The 15,557-nt window shown below is 46.4% G+C and overlaps 1 protein-coding gene across 1 annotated transcript in view; it reads right to left on the reverse strand.

Moving 5' to 3' along the window:
- DAPK2 (death associated protein kinase 2) overlaps positions 1-15,557 on the reverse strand; it is a 110,655-nt gene that overhangs the window by 72,450 nt on the left and 22,648 nt on the right. The gene's annotated exons all lie outside the window — the stretch shown is intronic.

A 15,557-nucleotide genomic window follows, 5' to 3' on the forward strand; every position in this document is an offset into this window, starting at 1 on the left:
TCTTACACGTCATCTTTGTGACCCACTGTAAGATAGACACATTGTAGACACTCAAGACTTGCTGGCTCTTGGGTCTGAAAATCTGAGACACAGTCATGATCAGTAATGACAAAAGTGGTTTCCAGGTGGCACAGAGGCTGGTTCTAGGCAGCCGATGCAGTTGGGGCACAGGTAGGAGGGCTTGTAAGGGGCTGGGAATTTAAACCTAGGCCATTGAAACTTAAGCTGAGATGTCCCTAGTACCTGATGGTATAAACCAGTGGTTCTCAAAGTGTGGTCCCCAGACCAGCAACAGCAGCATCACCTGAGATCTGTGAGAAATGCAAATGATCAGGACCTATCCCAGACCTACCAGATCAGAACCTGGGGCTGGGGCCCAGCATCGTGTTCTAACAAGCCCTATAAGTGGTTCTGATGTGCACTAAAGTTGGAGAGCCACTAGTGTAAACACATAAGGGGAATATTCTGGTATACCAGAAAGAGTAATTCCTTCCACCTTTAAAGACTGCAGTGGTGCAGTGGTTAAAGTGTTTGGCTGCTGACCAAAAGGTTAGCAGTTCAAACCCACCAGCAGCTCTGCAGGAGAAAGATGTGGTGGTCTGCTTCCGTAAACATCTACAGCCTGTGAAACCCTATGAGGCAGTTCTGCCCCGTCCCACAGGGTTGCTATGAGTTGGAATCAACTTAATGGCAGTAGGTATGGATATAATTTTTAACTCATGTCTTTCTGTTTACTACTAGTAGTACTGTTACTACTGATAGTACTAGTAGTAGTAGTAGAAATAGTAACAACAAAAGTTATTGAGTACTTAGTACTCTGCCAATTTTCCTAACTATTGTTTGCAGGAGTAAGAGGTTGAGTAGAGGATGAAATCTATGAGGCACGGTGTCTTGGTTATCTCGTGCTGCTATAACAGAAGTACCACAAGTAGATGGTTTCAACAAACAGAAGTTTATTCTCTCACAGTCTGGTAGGCAAGAAGTCCAAATTTAGGTTGTCAGCTCCAGAGGAAGGCATTCTCTCTGCTGGCTCTGGAGGAAGGTCCTTGTCATCAATCTTCCCCTGATCTAGGAGCTTCTCAGGTGCAGGGACCCTGGCCCAAAGAACATGTCTGCTCCTGGCATTGCTTTCTTTCTGGTATGAGGTCCCCCTGTCTCTCTGCTCACTTCTCTCTTTCATATCTCAAAAGAGATTGGTTTAAGACACAATGTAATCTTGTAGATCTCATCAATATAACTGCCGCTAATCCATCTCATTAACATCACAGTGATAGGATTTACAACACAAAGGAAAATCACATCAGATGACAAAATGGTGGACAATCACACAATCCTGGGAATCATGGCCCAGACAAATTGATACACATATTTCTGGGGGACACAATTCAATCCATGACACATGGGGACAGGCATTCTTGGCCCTTTCAATATGACAACGCTCCCCAGTCTTAAACCAAAGATTTCTCTGAGTCTTAATGACTATCTCAGTCTTAAAGGAGTGATTCCTCACCAGCCTCTAGCCCCAGGAGCATAGCTTCAGGCAAAAGCCCTGCCTGTCTGCCCGCCTTCTCAATCATCTTGCTTTTCAGAGTTTGTACTTTTAATTGTGCTAAGCCCCTACAACAAGTCTTGGTCTCTAAATTGTATACGGACCCCCACCTCTGAAGACAATGGGTCGGGGTCTGCTAGCATCTCTGGTTTTATCCCATCCATGAGGACAAGCTTCATAGCCCTTCATTCCTCAGACCCTGTCCCAGCTCTGCAGGTGACTGGTGAAGCAGGTTTGTGTACAGGGCAGCAGCCCAGTCTCCGATAACCTTGTTTATAGACTGTTGATGCTTGTCTCGACCGACCCCGCAGAAGAGGGTCTGGGAGGAGGCCTGCAGTGCTGGGGGAGAATCTGCAGCGCACAGCATCCTGTGTAGAGGTGGCTAACTCACTCTGTATCTCCCAGTCTTGGGGACATAGCAAGGACACAGGCCCAGGGCTACCTGGCAGAGGGCCCTGCACACAGCAGGCACTCAATCTGGATCCTCCAGATCAGCTAGTGGTCAGGGCAAGGAATAGAACAAAGCCATGTGCGAAGGGGTCCTCCAGATCAACGGGGCAGGCGGGAGTGGAGAAAGTACAGGAGGAGCACTGGTTCCAGTTGTGGCTTTGCATCCCCTCCCTTCCATCTCCATGACCGTGGGCAGCAAACCACCTCCCATCCGTGAGCCTCATTTCCCCTACCTGCAAAGTTAGAAAGTGAAGATGAGCTCAAAAATCTCTTCCACAGCATTCGAGGGTTTAGGAGAAAAATCATGCTACAGCCTGTTGACACTGTAAGTCGGCTCTGCCCACAGATGATGGAGATGTTCTCTGTCTGCGCTGTCCAATAACAGTAGTGCTAGCAGCTACTGAGCGCGTGAATGTGGTGAGTATGATGGAGGAACTAATTTATAATTTTAATTATTTGACGTTTAAGTTTAAATAGCCACATGTGTCTAGTGGCTACCACACTGGACGGCACAGCAACTCAGGAAAGAATTCAGGAAATGCAAGTCTTAGAACCATGTCTCCATATAGTAAGTGAAAAGAAAAAAAATGATGTTGAAGTCCTACCCTCTGGTACCCGTGAACGTGGCCCTGTTTGGATATAGAGTCTTTGAAGATGTCATTAGTTCACAGGAGGTCATACCAGCGTAGTCTGGGTCCCGATCGAATCTGAGGGCTGTCCTTATAAATGAGGAGACACAGAGTCTAAGGGAAAACAGCCATGTGACAATGGAGTTACACTGCTGATACAAGCCAAGGGACACTCGGGGCTGACTGAAGCTAAGAAAGGATCCCCCCCTGGAGCCTTGGAAGAGAACACGGCCCTGCTGGAAGCCTGAATTTGGACTGCTAGTCTCCAGAACTGTGAAAGAATCAATTTCTGCTCTGATAAGCCACTCAGTACGTGGTACCTTATTACAGCAGTTCTAGAAACTAATATAGTAGGTGAGAAAATGAGATATGCTGATAAATGTACAAGACACTCGTTGCAATAACAACCCAAATGTCTATCAATAGGGCACTGGTCAAATTAATTATGGTCCACCTGTAATAGGTGTTCAATGCAGCTGTTAAAAGAATGTTATACTTTTATATATGTGTCAGCAGTTCGAAACCACCAGCTGCTCCTTAGAAACCCTATGGGGCAGTTCTGCAGTTCTACTCTGTCCTACAGGGTCGCTATGAGTCAGAATTGACTTGACGCCAGCGGGTTTGGGTTTGAGTTTCCAATGAGTGGCTGGTGGATTTGAACTGCTAACCCTTTTGTTTAGCAGCCTAACTCTTAACCACTGTGCCACCAGGATATATATATACATAATCTGCTAATATGGGAAAATACACAAGATTGAAAAACAAAATTGTAGAACAATATTCTGATGCCATATATATATATATATATATATATATATATATAGAGTACACCTGACCCAAACCATGGTATTTTCAATTGTCTCATATGAATGCGAAAGCTGGGCAATAAATAAGAAGACTGAAGAAGAACTAATGCCTTTGAATTACGATGTTGGTAAAAAATATTGAATATACCATGGACTGCCAGAAGAACAAACAAACCTGTCTTGGAAGAAATACAGCTAGAATGCTCCTTAGACGTGAGGATGCTGACACTTCGTCTCATGTACTTTGGACATGTTATCAGGAGGGAACAGTCCCTGGAGAAGGACGTCATGCTTGGTAAAGTAGAGGGTCAGTGAAAAAGAGGAAGACCCTCAACAAGATGGACTGATACAGTGGCTGCAACAATGGGCTCAAGCATAATGATTGTGAGGATGGCAGAGGACTGGGGCAGTGTGTCGTTCTGTTGTACACAGGGTCGCTATGAGTCAGAACTGACTCAACGGCACCTAACAACAAACACAAATAAATATATATGTGTATGTGTGTGTGTATATATATGTATATATGTACATATGTATATATATGTGTGTATATATATATATAAACCCATTGTTGTCGAGTCAATTCCGACTCACAGCGACCCTACAGAACTACCCCATAGGGTTTCCAAGGAGCAGTGTATATATATATATATATGTATATATGTACATATGTATGTTTGTGTGTGTGTGTGTGTGTGTGTGTGTGTGTATGATCTGCTAATATGGGAAAATATACAAGATTAAAAAATCAAATTGCAGAACAATATTCTGATCCCATCTACATGTACAGTCTGATTCCATCTACATTTTTTAAAATACAGAACACGCATATACTGTATGTAGTTGCACACGCACAGCCAATTTCTGGAAGGATACAAGAACAGTGATCACCTCTGAAGACTGGTACTGGAGAAGTCTAGAAGGATGGAGGAAGAAGCCTTTTTTATTAACTAGTTTTCTTTTTAACTATAAAAGTTAAGCATGGTCATGTGAAAAATTCTATCTGGGATGGTTGCACAACATAATGAATATAATTAATGTTACTGAATTGCACCATAAAAATGGTTGAAATGGCAAATGTTTTGTTATATACATTTCACCACAATAATTTTTTTAAAATAACAACCCCCCACAAAAAAAAAGGTAAAAAAAAAAAAAAAATCCTGTCTGCAATGTTGCATGGTCAATAAAATATATTTACAGAGGAAACGACAAAGGAAAATATTTAAACTACAATGTAATTGGGAGAAACGGGATATAAATTGTATTTTCGATTTGATCATAATGAAAACAGACAAAAAAGGAACACACAGAAGGAAAACCACAACACAGTCCCTGCTAGTCTAGTCCCCGTAAGAAGGCTGAGACCCCCTCCCAGCCCCCACCCCTGATGATCCACAAGGTGGCAACCACATCATTAAGGAGCTGACTCATTCCACAGCCATAGAACCCATAAAGCAGTCACAATAACATTTCAAATGTTCTCAAAAGTGAGACAGGCCCAACTCTCTCATTCTGTGTGGGAATATAGAGATGGGAATAAACTTGCCTTAGCCTCTACTCAAGGGCTGAGAACTTGTTCTTCATTACCAAGATCTTAGGCTGGCCGGCTGCAAGTCAGAAGACTTTAAATGAATCTGTGCACTCTTAAGATGCCAGGAGCTAAGAGCTTAAATCACACTAAGTGCCTTTAAGATTTAGTAATCAGTAGAACAGTGAAACAGGCGAGAGGCTTCCACGCAGTTGAAATGTCTCTGATGACCTTGCATGCAACCCTACGGAAGCAAATACCTTAAGAAAACAGAAGAGTTAGCTGGGAGAAGGGGCAAGAATTTAAAGTAAAGAAACTAAGGGCTGAAGGGCAAGTCTAGCCTCCCACTTCCTCTTTTGCCAGAGAAGGAATTAAGGCCCAGATAAGAATGCATTCCTTCTAAAGTGACTGCAGACCAGGAAGAAGGGTGCTATTAAGTGACCAGAGTTATCGGTTTCCTGGAGGTGAGTGGTAAAGCCAGCTGGATTTGAGAAATTATCCATTCTGGAAAAATCCAGCTGGCTGAACATCACGTTGGTGCCACAGGAAACAAGGGCCCAATCCCTGTAAGAGTCCCAGCCTCACAAGAACAAATCACGATGCCATTGTGAGCAGACAGTTATCTTCCTCTTCAGGACTAATCAGTCATTTCACTTAGCAAATGGGAGAGGCCCCAGCCTTCTCTGGTGTGGGGGGCAGCTTCACCAGAAAGAAGCACCTTCCAGCTAGGGTTCTGGGCAGAGAGGCTCAGCCACCTGAGTCCTGGCTAAGGTAGCAGCCGAGCGGGTCAAGTGTTTATTTACTTAGTCTTCCTCTAACAGGGCTCCAAGATAGCCTTCACCCATTCCAGAGAACCTGGCCTTGGGAAGTAGGTGTACCACAAAGACTGCTTCCCAGAGAAGAATGCAGTCCATCCTATGGTGTGATTTGTTAGGAATAGTTCCTATGGAGGTTGCACTGCTAGGGGCAGGGGTGAAGAGACGGGTGTCTCTGACTCTCACTTGTCCACAAAGAGAACATTCACATTAGTCCAGGCCCCACCATTATCAGACTTGATTCTTCGGAGACTTGAGAGCTATTGGGACAATCACAGAGTGTTCAACCTGAAAAACCAAACCAGTTGCCGTCGAGTTGCCACGCCTTTCTTCTGAGGTGCCCCTGGGTGGACTCAAGCCTCCAACCTCTTGGTTAGCAGCTGAGTGCATTACCATTTGCACCACCCAGGGACTCATTCTTTGAAACCAACACTGGTTTTCCAGAGGAAGAAATGAACACCCAGGAAGTTAGTGACTTGCTCAAAGTCGCTGGACAATTTAGGAACAGAGGCAGGTCAAGAACAGGAGCCCACAGATACTTCCCTTTGCCAGCTAAGCAGCCAATGTTTATCAAAGACCATGTGCCAGGTACCACAGGAGGCACAAACGCTGGCCACAGAGAGCTTACATCTCATTGGAAAAATAGGCCCTCAACCTTCAAAAAAGTTAATTACATAAAAACAAGACATGCCATAGTTGAGGGAGGAGGGATAAATTACCAGGCGCTGGTACAGACAAGCAAGAGGCATGCAGGAAGGAAGAATCCTGGGAGGAGACGGCAGGGGAGGATGGGAGATCGGAACAGAGCAAGAGAGGAGCGGACCTTTGCAGTCGCCGTGAGTGGGAATTGACTCAGCAGTGACTGGTTTAAATAGGGTGAGGCGGCAGGAAGCGTACCGCAGTGGCCAAGGGCCTGTGGCAGCTGCAGGCTGGCAGGAGAACAAGCAGCCTATCTGGCCCATGGGGCCCTGCCATGCCAAGGATACCCTCTTGCCTGCCCATGTCACACATGACAAGGGAGCAGCATGTTCCAGGTGGCACTTAGGCTCTGAAGTTCAAAGGCAACTAACCCCAGAACTCTTGAGGTCTTTACCCAAGGTCCTCCCACTGCTAGGCTAGGGGCCCAAGACCCACTTGATGATAAGGCTCAGGGTGGCTGTTGGGGTAGGGGGAGATGCTGTTGGCACAGGGCCCGGCCTGCAGTGAGGGCAGTGACCCTAAAGGTCTCAGGCTACTCCCAGAAGAAAAAAGGGTAGGCAGGTGTATTGGGTTAAAAAAAAAATCAAACTCGTTGCTATCCAGTCGATTCTGACCCATAGCCAACCCATGTGTTACACAGTAACCAGTTGTTGTCAAGTGGCTTCTGACTCATAGCAACCCTATAGGACAGAGTAGAACTGCCCCATAGGGTTTCCCAAGGAGCGGCTGGTAGATTCGAACTGATGATCTTTTGGTTAGCAGCCAAGCTCTTAACCACTGTGCCACCAGGCCTATGTTTTACAGAGTAGCGCCCCCCAAAAAAGGTATATCCATGTCCTAACCCCTAGAACCTGTGAATGTAATCTTATCTGGAAAAAGGGTCTTTGCAGATGTAATCAACTTAAATATCTCGTCCTTAAAATGAGATCACCTGGATTACCTGGCTGGGCCCTAAATCCAATGGCAGGTGTCCTTGTAAGAGTGAGGCAGAGGGAGACTAGACAGACAGAAGAGAACACACAGACACATGGGGAGAAAACAGTATGAAGACGGGCAGAGATTGGAGCAATATATCTACAGGCCAAGGGGTGCCAAGAATTGTCAGAAGCCCCCAGAAGCTAGAAGACAGGCCAGGAACAGATTCTCCTTCAGAGCCTCCAGAAGGAAACAATCCTGCCGACACCTTGATTTCGGGCTTCTGATCTCCAGGACTAAGAGAGACTACACTTCTGTTGTTTTAACCACCCAGTGTGCGGGAATTTGTTCCAGTAGCCCCCAAACACTAATACAGCTGGGAGAAGGGGGAGAGGGAAGCGGGCATTCTGGGAGAAGATGTAACAGGGGTCATAGTGGTAATGGGGAACCCCCAGGAAGGGGTCCAAGAGGACAAGCAGCCCTTGCTCTGCAGGCCTCACCCAGACTGACAAGGCCTGGCTCCCGAGGACTTCAGGCTAGCTGGGTACATGGGCCATGAACAGGGCTCCCCGCCACACCCCACCCCACCCTGCACTCTCCTCAGGCACCAGCTGCCACCAGCAGGGTCCACAGCCCTTTACAGATTCTCTGCCCAGAGCTGTGGTTCTGTCCACCGACCTGACCCTCCTTACCCATGAGCCCCCAAAAGTAACAGGCACCATCCTTTGCCAGCAAGTTCCTCAGAGTCCATTACCATAGGGAGGCAGTGTAGTTCAGTGGAAAGCATTCTGGCTTTGGATTCCAACTGACCTAGATTTTAATCCAAGGGTGACTCGAGATACAAGTGACTTGACTTCTCTTGACCTCTCTTGGAGGTCAGGTGGAGTAAGTAATACCTGCCTCACAAGGTTATTGAGACAATTAGAAACAGCACATGTAAACTGCCCAGCACGTTATGCCCACAACAAAGGTGCAATAAATGGTAGTGAATCTTGTCATCATCATTGACATCGATAGTAGTGTTTTCCTGGAATGTGGGCCTGCACACACTGTGTCCTCATTCCTGTGGTGGCTACAAAGAGATCTACAACCCGGGGACTGTCCTTGAGGGGCTCTCGGCCCAAACAGGAAGAAGAGACCTCTAGGTCAGAAGGTGGGGCAGTCTGTAGGAGAGCCCAGTGACAGCTGTAGAAGTCCACGCTACAGGGGCTGAAGTGGGCGTAGGGGACACAGGGAGAGGGTCTGGGGCAGGCAGCGAAGGCTTTCAGGAGGACGTATGGTCGAGCGGACACTGGAAGACAGACAGGACATTAGCGGAGAGTTGCTGAAAAGGCCTTCTCCCCTGGGGACCAGATAGTTGGTTTGGGGTTGCCTGGGGGAAACCACCTCTTGATCCCTCTTGAAGGGTGGGGCAGGAGTCAATCCCATCGGCCTGCAGAACTCCCAGAGAGAGGCTCAGGTGAAAGCCTCCAAATCTTCAGGCAACAAGGAAAGTGAAGGCTGAAGGACCGCACAGACCCCTCACCCCTCAGGCAGCCAGGTGCAGGCACTGAGGGTGATGAAAAGGGCCAGGGGGCTGAAGACCACCCAATATCACTCAGTCAGCCAGCAACGGAGCCAGGGCCAGCACGCAGAAGTCCTGCTTCCCAGGTGCTATGGGGTGTGAGCTCACGCTGCCTCTGGCCAGGCTCTGGGCCTGCCCGAGACACTTGAGGGCCATGATATCCCAGACATTACACGGATGCTGTGAGCTGACCTCCAGGGGTCAGTGGAAAGAGCACTGGGCTGGGCGTCCCAGGACCTGGCCTAGTTCTGGTGCTACTGGGAACAGCTGAGGAACCCTGAGCAAGCCACTTTGCCCCTGGCTTGTTTTCTCCAGCTGGTAAGTTACAGTCGATAACATCCGCCCTGCCTCCCATCAAGGCTCTTTGATTGTTCACTTAGCAGAAATATTGAGTACCTACTGTGTTGCCTCTTCTTCCTCACCTGCAAGCCCCTCCCTCCCCACTCACTAGCTGTGACCTCAGTCTCCTAATTACCTGTCTTAGTCATCTAGTGCTGCTGTAACAGGAATACCACAAGTGGACGGCTTTAACAAAGAGAAGTTTATTCTCTCACAGTCTAGTAGGCTACAAGTCCAAATTCAGGGCGTCAGCTCCAGGGGAAGGCTTTCTCTATGGGCTTTGGAGGAAGGTCCATGTCATCAATCTTCCCTTGGTCTGGGAGCACCTCAGTGCAAGAACCTCAGGTCCAAAGGACGCACTCTGCTCCCGGCACTGCTTTCTTGGTGGTATGAGGTTCCCACGTGTCTCTGCTCGCCTCTCTCTTTTATATCACAAAAGAGATCGGCTTAAGACACTAATCTTGTAGATCTCATCGGTATAACTGCCACTAATCCATCTTATTACATCATAGTGATAGAATTTACAACACATAGGAAAATCACATCAGATAATAAAATGGTAGACAATTATACAATACTGGGAATCATGACCTAGCCAAGTTGAGAGATATTTTTGGGGAACACAGTTCAATCCATGACAGTAACTCTAATAGGCACCCAATAAATATGTGTTTTGTGAACAGTGAATAAATGGCATTGATTGAGTCACCCAACCTCTTGAAACCTCAGTTTCTTCATCTGTAAAAAGGGGCTAATAGCACCTACATACCTTGCTTTTGAATACCATCACGAAGAATGGGAATTCCAGAACACCTAATTGTGCTCTTGAGGAACCTGTATATAGACCAAGTGGCAGTTGTTCAAACAGAGCAAGGGTGTTATGGACTGAATTGTCTCTCCCAAAAATGTATGTCAACTTGGCTAGGCCATTACTCCCCGTATTGTGTGGTTGTCCTCCATTTTGTGATCTGATGTATTTATCCTGTGTGTTATAAATCCTCTAGGACGTTAATGAGGCAGGATTAGAGGTAGTTATGTTAATGAGGTAGGACAAAATCCACAGAATTGGATTATATCTTGAGTCAACCTCTTTTGAGATATAAAAGAGAGAAGCGAGCAGAGAAGAGAGCGGTCTCCTACCACCAAAAAAGAAGCGCCAGGAGCAGAGTACGTCCTTTGGACTCAGGGTACCTGCACTGAGAAGGTCCTAGTCTGAAGAAGATTGATGATAAGGACCTTCCTCCAGAGCTGACAGAGACAGAAAGCCTTCCCCTGGAGCTGGTGCCCTAAATTTGGACTTCTAGCCTCCTAAACTGTGAGAGAATAAAGCTCTGTTAAAACCATCCACTTGTGGTATTTGTTACAGCAGCACTAGATAACTAAGACAAACGGGATACTGCACGGTTTAAAATCAAGAAAGGTGTGCGTCAGGGTTGTATCCTTTCACCGTACTTATTCAATCTGTATGCTGAGCAAATAATCTAAGAAGGTGGACTATATACAGAAGAACGCAGCATCAGAATTGGAGGAAGACTCATTAACAACCTATGACATGCAGATGATGCAACCTTGCCTGCTGCAAGGGAAGAGGACTTGAAGCACTTACTGATGAAAATCAAAGACTACAGCCTTCAGTATGGATTACACCTCAGTGTAAAGAAAACAAAAATCCTCACAACCGGACCAATTAGCAACATCATGATAAATGGAGAACAGATTGAAATTGTCAAGGATTTCATTTTACTTGAATCCACAACCAATATCCATGGAAGCAGCAGTCAAGAAATCAAATGACGTATGGCACTGGGCAAATTTGCTGCAAAAGACCTCTTTAAAGTGTTAATTAGCAAAGACGTCACCTTGAGGACTAAGGTACACCTGACCCAAGCCATGGTGTTTTCAGTCGTCTCATATGCATGTGAAATCTGGACAATGAATAAAGAAGACTGAAAAATTGATGCCTTTGAATTATGGTGTTGGCGAAAAATACTCAATGTACCATGGACTTCCAGAAGAACAAACAAATCTCTCTTGGAAGAAGTACAGCCAGAACACTCCTTAGAAGCAAGGATGGCAAAACTTTGTCTCACGTACTTTGGACATGTTATCAGGAGGAAATCAGTCCCTCCCTGGAGAAGGACATCATGCTTGGTAAGGCAGAGGGTCAGCAAAAAGAGGAAGACCCTCGACAAGATGGACTGACACTGTGGCATCAGCAATGGGCTCAAACACAACAACGATTGTGAGGACGGTGCAGGACCGAGCAGGGTTTCATTCTGTTGTACGCAGGGTCAATATGAGCCCGAACTGATGCGACGGCACCTAACAACAACCTTGCTAACTCAATTGTAACGACCGAATAGAGCAGCCACTGAAGGTTGATGAGGACGACAAAGCACCACACAAAGCCCCAGACCACACTTCAGAGGCCGTCCCGTCCTCTACTGGGGTCGGCCCTTCTGGGCCTATGGCAGTCACAGGTAGGTCTCTTGAAGCTGACATCGCACTGTGCCCAGAGACTCACTCCAGGACATGGGCAGGTCCACAACAGGGTACAAACCTTCCTCCCTTTCCTGGTCTGCAGGCAGAAAATCTTGGTTCAAGTTCTGACACTGCCTCTTCCTTGCTGTGTGGACTGGAGGCAGGCCACTTAACTTCTCTGAGCCTTGGTTCTTCTCTTCTATAAAAGAGGGTTAATTATCCCTGCCTACCTAGAAATGTAGCCATGAGAACTGAATGAAATAACATGTGTGAAAGTGCTTTATAAACTGTAAAGTTCTATGCAAATGCAGATGATTATTACAATCATCATCATCATTGCAAAGGGAAAAAAAAAAAAAAACATTGGTGCAAGACAGAGGTATACACACTCCTGGGCCAGAAGGAAGAGAGTACAAATGCCGCTGCTCCTTTCAATTTTGGTAACTTTGAAACTTTCTCCATCGAATTACAAAATCCTGTATGGCTTTGCCAAGAAACCAAAAATATTCTAGCCACAAATCTGAGGAACCACAAGAGAAGTCATTTCCATAATGGGTGCTGCTGGCCTTCAATCATCTCTGCTCCTTGAGCCACAAAAATTGGTTTCTGAAAAACACCACATACACCACAATCCGGCCCCTTGTTCAGAACACACATCTTTTCTCCTAAGAAAAGAAAATAAGTGGAAAACCAACTTTAACTGATGGAATCCAACTCTGAGGCATTCATTCTGGGAAGGCCGGTCCTTCCCCGTGTAATGAGGGCAGACTCAAGTTACAGTTTGTAGCTTGAGAGATTTCCAGGGGAGGTGGGAGAGGAAGTGAGGCTCCTGGCCAGTCCCAAGGGCTGTGAGCCCAAAGAGGCCATTGTTACCACAGAAATGAGCTCTACTAAATCTACCTAAAGAGCTCAACAACCCTAAGGCCCCTAAACTGTTAAGTTTAACTTGATGTTAAACCCCGTTGCCGTTAAGTTGATTCCAACTCATAGAGACCCATAGGGTTTCCAAGGAGCGACTGGTGGATTCGAACTGCTGGTCTTTTGGTTAGCAGCCAAGCTCTTAACCACTGTACCACCAGGGCTCTTAGGTGCTGTCAAGTGGATTTTGACTCATAGCAATCCCACGTGACAGAGTAAAACTGCCCCATAGGGTTTTCTTGGCTGGAATCTTTATGGAAGGAGATGGCCAGGTTTTTCCCCCACAGAGCTGCTGGATGGGTTCGAACCACCCATCTTTCAGTTAGCAGCTGAGTGCTTCACCGTTGCACCACAGGTCTCCTTTAACTAACCAGGTACAAAGAAGGCCTATAAACCAATTTCTTCTCACCCACAAGCCTTGATGCTGCAACCCCCTGCTCCAGCTTCTTCCTCCCCAACAAATGGCCTCCCCATCCTACAAGGAGTCTGCAGACAAAGGGCCTTCCCAGACCGGCCAGAAGGAACCTCAAAGGAAGCCCACCTGGCCTCACTGGGTCATCCCAGAGCCGTGGAGGGAGACGCACCCAATCCCAGGTTTAGGGCTGACACACCCAGGATCTCACTTGCAGCTACTCACCCACGTTTTACCCTTGGGGCTGCCTCTTACCCCAGAGATCCTCAGTCCTGGCTGGAGACTGCATGCCCCTCATCTGTAAGCTCAGGCTCTCTTTGGAGGTTGCTGCTCTCTAGTCCCAAATCCCGAACCACTAGAGAGGCGGCCTGGTGGAGTTGGAAGAGCAAATGCTTTGCAGTCAGGTAGACCCAGGTTTGAATCCAGGGTCTGCGACTGACTGGCTCCAGAGCTTTGGGGAAGTGACTCAGGCTCTCCCGGGTCCAGTTTCCTCATCCATAACATGTAGTTAATGCCTATCACACACGGTTTTGTAAGGATTAGTAATAATATATAAAAGGCTCCTGGTACATGGTTGGTGGTTAATCAGTGACAATTATTATTATAATACCACTCCCACCTCCCACCCCCCGTTACAAATTCTAAGACTTAGTCATTCCTCCCACCTTCGGCTCACATGTAACCACTTACTGAGTGCCCTATTTTCAGACCTGCCCAGTTCGGGGCCAAGCCTGGCCTGGCCACTGTGGAGTGCAGGGCTATCAAACAGAAAGCAATCACAACAGCAAATGTCTGTTTACTTAGAAAAAAACATCCTGAAATCTTAAATGACTGGAATTTTTCCCCACCACATTCTACTTTTATAGGTACAAATCAGTAAGTAAACAAGCTTAGATCAGGTTTATTCAGAAAAGTAACTTCTCTCACATAGATTTTTTTCTTCTTTTGATAGCTACACTATATCCAGTAGGCAAAACACAAAGGTCTGAGGCACTCGGATGATTCTGGAAGCTCCTTACGGCTCTTAAAGAAAAATATTTTGCTTATAATACATTGTCCTTTTCTGATTAAAAAAGTAATACGTGATCCTTGTAGACAGTGTGGAAAATAGAAAAAGTAGACAGAAAAAGCAAATCAGTGGCAATTTCATCATCTCTCAAGAATGCCACAATGACGTCTGGGGTCTTAAAAGCTTGCAAGCGGCCATCTAAGATGCATCAATTGGTCCCAACCACTTGGAGTAAGGGAGAACAAAGAACACCAAAGACACAAGGAAAGTATTAGCCCAAGAGACAGAATGGGCCACATAAACTAGAGACTTCATCCGCCTGAGACCAGAAGAACTAGACGGTGCCTGGCCACACCAATGAGCGTCCTGACAGGGAAGAAAACAGAGGGTCCCTGATGGAGCAGTAGAATTATAGGATGCAGAACACAAATTCTAGTAAGAAGACCAGACTTAATGGTCTGACTGAGACTGGAGGCGCCCCAGAAAGCATGGCCCCTGGACTCTCTATCACCCCAGAACTAAAACAATTTCCGAGACCAACTCTTCAGACAGGGATTGGACTGGACTGTGGGACATAAAGTGATACTCGTGAAGAATGTGCCTCTTAGTCAAGTAGATACAAGAGACCAAAGGGGCAGCTTCTGTCCAGAGGTGAGATGGGAAGGCAGAGAGAGTTGGGAGCTGGTTGAACGTTCATGGGGAATCAGGGGCGGAGAGGAAGAATGTGCTGTCGCAAAATGGGGTGAGCGGTTGGGGTCTCATAACAATGTATGTAAAAAAAAAAAAATTGTACGGGAGACTAACTTGAAATGTAAACTTCATTTAATTACAACAGTAAAAAAAAAATAAAAAGAATGCCACAATGAATGTTCTGGTGTATTTCCTTCTAGGCTTTTTCCTACATGCCTGTATGTATGCACGTATGTATTCATTCATTTAAAAACAAACAAATGAATTAGCAAGGCAGCCAGCACAGGCAGGAAAGTAGCCACTTGGATGCCCATGGAAGGCTGCCTGTCCTACTTTCCCGTTCTCCCCACCCCTACATAACTTACTTGTTAGTGATACAGCCTACATATCACGTAACTACGACTTGTCTTATCAGGGGTTGGTGACCTTCCACCCTGAGCGAGTTAACGTAGTCCTCTCTGCTTTCCATTTTTGTGCCACAGAGTCAATATTTATTAGGTGTGTTGCTAAAACAGGCATGGTCATAGACTTGGTGCCAAGCTTCCCTGGATAATCTCAGCAGCAGTCCCAGTGGCTCCGGAGGCTTACTATGCCACGGGCCACAGCACTAGGTGAGTGACACCCGCTCTGAGCTGGCGGCCGCTGGCCCAGCAAGGTTGCTTCTCATGATCATGAAGTCACAGGAGGCTAGTGCTAGAAGGCATTGAAATATGAGATATGGGGAAACTAGGAGTCTTTGGGTGGTACAAA

This window comes from Trichechus manatus, unplaced genomic scaffold, assembly GCF_000243295.1.
Source record: "Trichechus manatus latirostris isolate Lorelei unplaced genomic scaffold, TriManLat1.0 scaffold00030, whole genome shotgun sequence".
NCBI lineage: Eukaryota > Metazoa > Chordata > Mammalia > Sirenia > Trichechidae > Trichechus > Trichechus manatus.